This window comes from Perca flavescens, chromosome 18, assembly GCF_004354835.1.
Source record: "Perca flavescens isolate YP-PL-M2 chromosome 18, PFLA_1.0, whole genome shotgun sequence".
Classification (NCBI taxonomy): Eukaryota; Metazoa; Chordata; class Actinopteri; order Perciformes; family Percidae; genus Perca; species Perca flavescens.
In genome coordinates, this window is record NC_041348.1 from 19,343,665 (window position 1) to 19,349,824 (window position 6,160).

Sequence of the window (6,160 nt, forward strand, 5' to 3'; positions counted from 1 at the left end):
TCAAAAACGCATTCACAGCTTTACACACTCTTTACAAGTCAAGTGACAAGTCAAATGAGCATATCAAACCACTCTCATTCAAAACTCATACCTACATTATTCACTGACATCTTCTCCCTTGTTTCTCGGGTGGTAGTGTAGTTACCTGTTCCTTTGACACATGACATCTCCCCTTCCTCCCATCAATCTGCCTGCTGAATTTGACAGGCTCTTTAAAGGCCTTTGTGAGTTGTGTTTTGATCATTAGCATCCCATTTGTCAAAAAGAATGTGACATGCATATACTAAAAAGAACTTGGGGAAAAGCTGAATCCCGTGCAGCTTCGTCTCTGTGGAGCAAGTTTCCTGCTCTTGTTAGGGAACTAGATACTCTAAGTATACTCAGAGTGTATTAACTTCCTGACATATCGCCAATGTCTATGCAAAGACGTTTCATGGAGTTTGCACTTTCACTTTCTTTATAAGGATTTTGCAGATTCATGATCACATCCACATGGAGGATTGATCACCAATTGCAGATGTCCCTACTAATTTATTATACAATGGGTCAAAATGTATTTATAAATTGCATAGAAATCCTAATCAGTCTTCTGCAGTAATCCACAGATATTATCTGTATTACATTTAGAACTAGAATATAATCACCTATAATAGAATAAAAAACAACACAAGCTCTGCTCCCTGCAGTGTATTATCTGTATGTTGGTACCTTCACACATCTGACAGAAAGCTCCTCTTGCTGTCTGCTCTCTACTCCTCCAAACTGCTATAAAGTCACGTTTTGGGAAAGGGACTGTTAACTCTGCAGGAATAAAATGATGAACGTGATGTCAATCAGCATGAAAACACTGCGATTCTTGACCTAATATAGCTAAATTAATTGGTGGCTCTACGCAATGCGATATAAACAGTGTTTTCATTCCCTGTGAGGAAAGTTAATAGATGGCGACAGATGTTGAAAATGGAAAGGCTTAAATTCCGATAATAAATATTACAAATCTACTGTAGATAAGCTAACGCTAAGCGGTTGTTGTGTTGTCAAATTCACACTTTGAGAAGTTTTAAGTTTAATCCAAATGAGAAAACATTGCTAGTCATCTCAGGCCATTTTCACAGCACACATTTTAAATTGTCATAGTAGGAAAAGCACCTTGTTACTGATGGCTCCATTATATCCTAGTGAGCCATCACAGTTCGACAGTGAGCCAGCATGCACCAGGACCCTGAGACCAAAGCAGCTAAATGGAATTCAGCAAGCATTAATTTTATTATTTCCACCTGTGCTTATCCTCATATGATTTGTCTTCTGTTAAGAAAAGGCTCAGGTGGTTGTGCACTGAGATCACAGGTGAGCCCCCCCCCCATGGCCCGATCATCTCAGGTAAAGGCAATCACAATGACGATAGGACGATCTGAAAACACAGATGATTGCCCCCAGCCTAACCACTATCTTTTGTCTCTTGCTATCCATTATCCAGCACTATCCTGTATCCATTTTGCCCCCCACTTTTCTATAAAGCGCTTGTGATAAAGCTGTACTGTATGCAGTATGTATGGTTGGTTCATGAATAAACTGGACAGCATGGGATTATTACAGAGAACCATTATGAAGACAGACGAGATGTAATTTCACATACACATCCTCAGGCTAATTTGGATCGTTTCTCTGAACCTGTCTAGCACAGAGTGTTATCATCATTGGATTTGCTTCCGGCAGGCGCATTTTGTTTTATAAACATGAAAAACATTGTGTAAAGCCAGGGTTTCAGTCACTCTTGTTTGGGGCGTTTGATGAAAGTGACAATAAGCAAAACACCTGTGAGCACATTTAAGCATGCCAAAAGTTCAGCCTCATTTAAACAGAAAATTATCTGCATACTAAAACACTATCATTATGCAAAGATGGTTCAAAATCATAGTGCCTGCAGTACCAAAAACATCTTCTCTAATTTAAAAAATATTGACCACATAACTCCAGGTTATAGGTTCATTTTTCCTTCATATGTACATCTCACATCCCTTTTTTGATAGCTCCTCAGTCCTTGGCTGAACCGGAAGTTGTTTTGTCCCTACTTCGCAAAGGCTGTCTCAAAGCTCTTATTTCTGCCCCGAGGAGCGAGGAGGGTCACAGAGGAGCTATAGGCGATGATGCACGAGAGCAGCCTTCCTGGAAGCTGTGCAGCTGAAAGGGTTGCTAACTCCGCCCATACAGCTGACAAATTCATGTGATGCTTCAGAGGAAAGGACGTCTCATCCCTCTAAAATACATTTCCTCGTTTCCTCACTCCTCCCATAATTTCCTTGTGTCTCTCCTGTGCATCCTCAGAGGGACGGACTAAGACGCAAAGAAGGGAGGTAAGTAGAGGAGCCGGGATGCAATTTAAGGAACTGAGATATAACTTTTGACTCTTCTGAAATTCAACCGATTCTACTGTAACTTGGTCGATACTTTATTCAGTAGGCTATATTACTCTCATCAACATGCTGATGATGTGGCAACTGGGCTCTGAGCATCATGGCCAAGAGCGGTATTTTAATAATTCAGAGTGTTTCTTATTCCCAATCTGCAGGATGGTGCATCAACCACAACCTGTCAGCCACAGAGGTGTGATGAGCATTAGATTTGCCTCTTGTAGACGGTTTGTTATGAGTACAGGGTGTGAGGAAAAACACCTGGGACAATTTTCCGACTCACACATAGTGTTCAGGGAAATATGCAAATCAAACTGCAATCATTTGGCACAAAATGTGGTAAAATGTGTCTATTTCATATTTTCCAGAAATCTTTCAGCAAATACAAAATGCCCATCAAATTTAATTAGCGCCTGTGTTCTGTGTTCACAAGTAGCCTGATTGGTTCCTACTGGCAATTTGGCTGCAGGGCTCTAAATACCGTGCCCAAAAATGTCAATGACCTGCCAGCAGCTGAGTAACAGGGTCACTCACTCACAACTTGAAAAGTTGTGGATGCACTGTGCCATACTTGGCTGGCTCTTAATGATGTACATAAAAGTGATATAAGAAAATATATTTGATACATCAGGTTATGCTCTGTATTTCTTTTTTAAAGCCCACAGAATAAAATGCTGATCTGGGACAAATGCCCAGAATATTCCCTAAAGCATCCAAAATGAAAACCCTAGGTCGATGCCCTGCCAGAAAAAGGTCCAGTGCAGTGAGCTAGTTAAAATTAATTGTCAAAGAGAGAGCTAAAATGGTGCTATTGCTAACTCACTATGTGGACTCAGCATATTCAGGAGATCTGAAGTGTACGGAGGACAATAAACTTTAGCAGATAAGTACTGCAAGGGAATTGTTAAAGCTGGGAGGTTCATTAGGATACAAGTTTAACTCAAGTTTGTGTGAGCTGAAACATTTACATAGAAGAGCACTGTGTAAGCATAACAGAGATTCATCTGCTGACATAACAACAATGATGAAAACAGAAATTGGCTAATCTCCTGATCTGTTTTTACTTCTCCCCTCTAGGTTGCTTGCCTTGTACTCATCCCTTCCTCTCTTTCCCTGACTCCATCTCTCTGGAGTCCAGCCTGTATCCCATATATAAGAGGTCCTGCAATGTCCTGCCTACCCCCTCGTCAACATCTGTTCCCAGTCCTTGCCTTGTGCCAAGGGCAGCTACCCGCCAAGACACCCATACCACCGGTTCTGCTGCTGCCTGCCAAGCATCTGATCAAAGGGGACAGCTGTCGAACGGTTTTGAATGCCTGCCAGCGTTGATGCATGAATGACAAGCAGCCAGAGGAAGGGAAAAAATAAACATCCAGCACCACTGCCCCATACAGAGAAATGGGTTGGATGGTTGGTTGGTAGACAGCCATTTGGCCAAAGCCTGGAGGAAACGCCGTAGTCCGTTTTACCCACAGTAAAGAGAATTAGCCGATCACAGATTGTGATGCTCAGAGGAGTATAAGGACAAGAGAACAAGAAAATTAAATAGATTAGATATTGTCTGTTATCCTGTGAGAGGCTCATATACACACAGGATAAGAGAGAGCCTGTAGTACAGTTTTACTCATGCATTGCATGTAGAGCAGAGTAATGACACTGACAGTGTCAGAGTAAAGGTTTGATTGCCAGTGAGGTCACCTATACTAAAAAGGAGGCACTGGGGGCAACTGCAGAACAGAAGAAACCCCCAGGGTGTTAAAATGGACAGAGAATAGTGGGATTTAAGATATTCATTACATCAGACATTTTGTTAGGCTCTTGGTGAGGGCCCTACATTTTCGATCTGTGCCCCTATCAGGCACCTAAGAGGTTACTTGTTTAGTAGTCTATATCCTTGACGTTCCACTTCCGGGATTGCTCCGGTGTCGCAGGAAATTCCGCCGGATGCATGTATTTTCCGTTTCCTTCCACTTTCTTTGTGTTGGAATTTTAAATTCTGTGGATTTATGAGGACTATTTTTGACTGCTCCTCAGATCTCTGCAAGGTACACTGAGACATCTAGCTAGACTGTCCAATCTGAGTTTTCTCTCACACGACTATTTTGCGGCAGCAGCCCATGACGATTCTGGCAAAGCGAGACTACTTGCTTAGTTACTTACTTGTGCATGCATGTGTAGTGGGTCTGGTCTTAAACACCTTACAGCAAGATCTGTGTTGGTTGAAGTTTGGAGTTGAATGGAACAAGGGTCGCTACTGTCTTGCCACCTGGTTGGGTTTTATCCAAATAAAATGAAATAAAATGAGCAAAAATAGTTCCAGACACTGGGCTTCAACATGCATACATCTTCTAAGGAAATCCACTAGTTGACTGAGCAAGCATGGTCAGTGCACTACTGAGTTTAATAAAATATTCAGCTGTCAATAAAGATTTCAAATAAAATAAATGAGTTCCAGAGTAAGAGATTACAGATAAATACTGGCATATATAACATCAACATGTCGGAATAGTAATAATTTCATCATGCACCATTGGTTTGTTTTGTGAAAAAAAAATGTTTGTGTGGATATTTGCCACAGCAGTGCCAGTGTACCATCATGCTCATAATGGCAATGCTAACATTAATCTTCTGGGGATTATACATTTGTACACAGTTTCATTACAATCCATCCGATCCAACAGTTGCTGGGATCTTCCAGTCTGGACCATAGTGGTAGATCCAGCTGACATTGTCATCCCAAGAGCCATAGTGGCAAAAGTGAAAACAAAATTGCAGTAGGCCTACAAAAGAGTAGGGAGAACATTGTATACTTAAAAAATAAAAAAACTAGGTTAAGTAAACAGCAGCTTCATAAGACACTGGTCTGCACATCTTTGAAGGGAAAATAAATAAATGAGGATGCTAATTTACCTAGAAAGCTTATCTTCAGTATAGCTTTATGTTTGAACAAAATACTACACTAAACAAATAACGTTAAAACGTTTTACATTCACAGACTACACTTAGAACCCCTGAAAAAAGTATAACTCGGCTTTCACACTTCACCTTTCTTCAGAAAAACGTCCAACTGACTGAGGAGAGTGGGGCAGAGTTGAGGTGCCTTCGATTGCTGATCCAGGATTTCAGAGGCTAATTTGGTGATGTTAATTCAAAGATATTATACATTTATGGGAAGAATTAAAAAACACAAAATTCTCCGAATGTTATATTTAGCAAGGTATTAGGCAAAAGAAATTAGATGAAGGTACTTCCATGTAGCCTACCGTAAATCAATTATATATTCCAAGATGGCGCAAGATCCTTGATTGTTACCGACGCGCGTTTTGATGCTGCATTCCAGTTGAACTGGAAAGCACGGTTTCTGGTCAGAAATGTTATTTGGAACACCCCTTGAAGTCGGATTTCCCACTCGGAAATTCGGGAGAACCGCACCACAACCGACCTTAAAATCCAACATGGCTGCTCCGAGCATCAACAGTAGTAACATATATCTATGAATATACTGTTTTTAGCACTTCTGCATTTTTTTTCTCTCATTAAATCAGCCGAAAACACAGTAGGCCTACTGTCCATCTTCTATCTGTGGACATGTTGCTACGTTTGCACGTGCAAAATACCACAAAATGCATTGCTATCAACTGGTAGTGCTAACAATGGCCAACCTGGCTAGAGTTAACCCATCCCTGTTTTTCCGACATGTGGACTAAGTGGAACGCCAGAGCCCTTGGAGGGCTCTGTGGAACGCGATG

At 41.1% G+C, this 6,160-nt stretch overlaps 1 long non-coding RNA gene across 1 annotated transcript; it reads right to left on the minus strand.

The window, feature by feature from the left end:
• Positions 1-558: 558 nt before the first annotated feature.
• LOC114573082 (uncharacterized) lies at positions 559-6,160 on the minus strand. The gene is made up of 4 exons (XR_003694864.1): positions 5,675-6,160; positions 5,457-5,540; positions 4,572-4,677; positions 559-801 (listed from the first exon to the last, which is right to left on the minus strand). It is a non-coding gene; the product is annotated as an uncharacterized LOC114573082 (long non-coding RNA).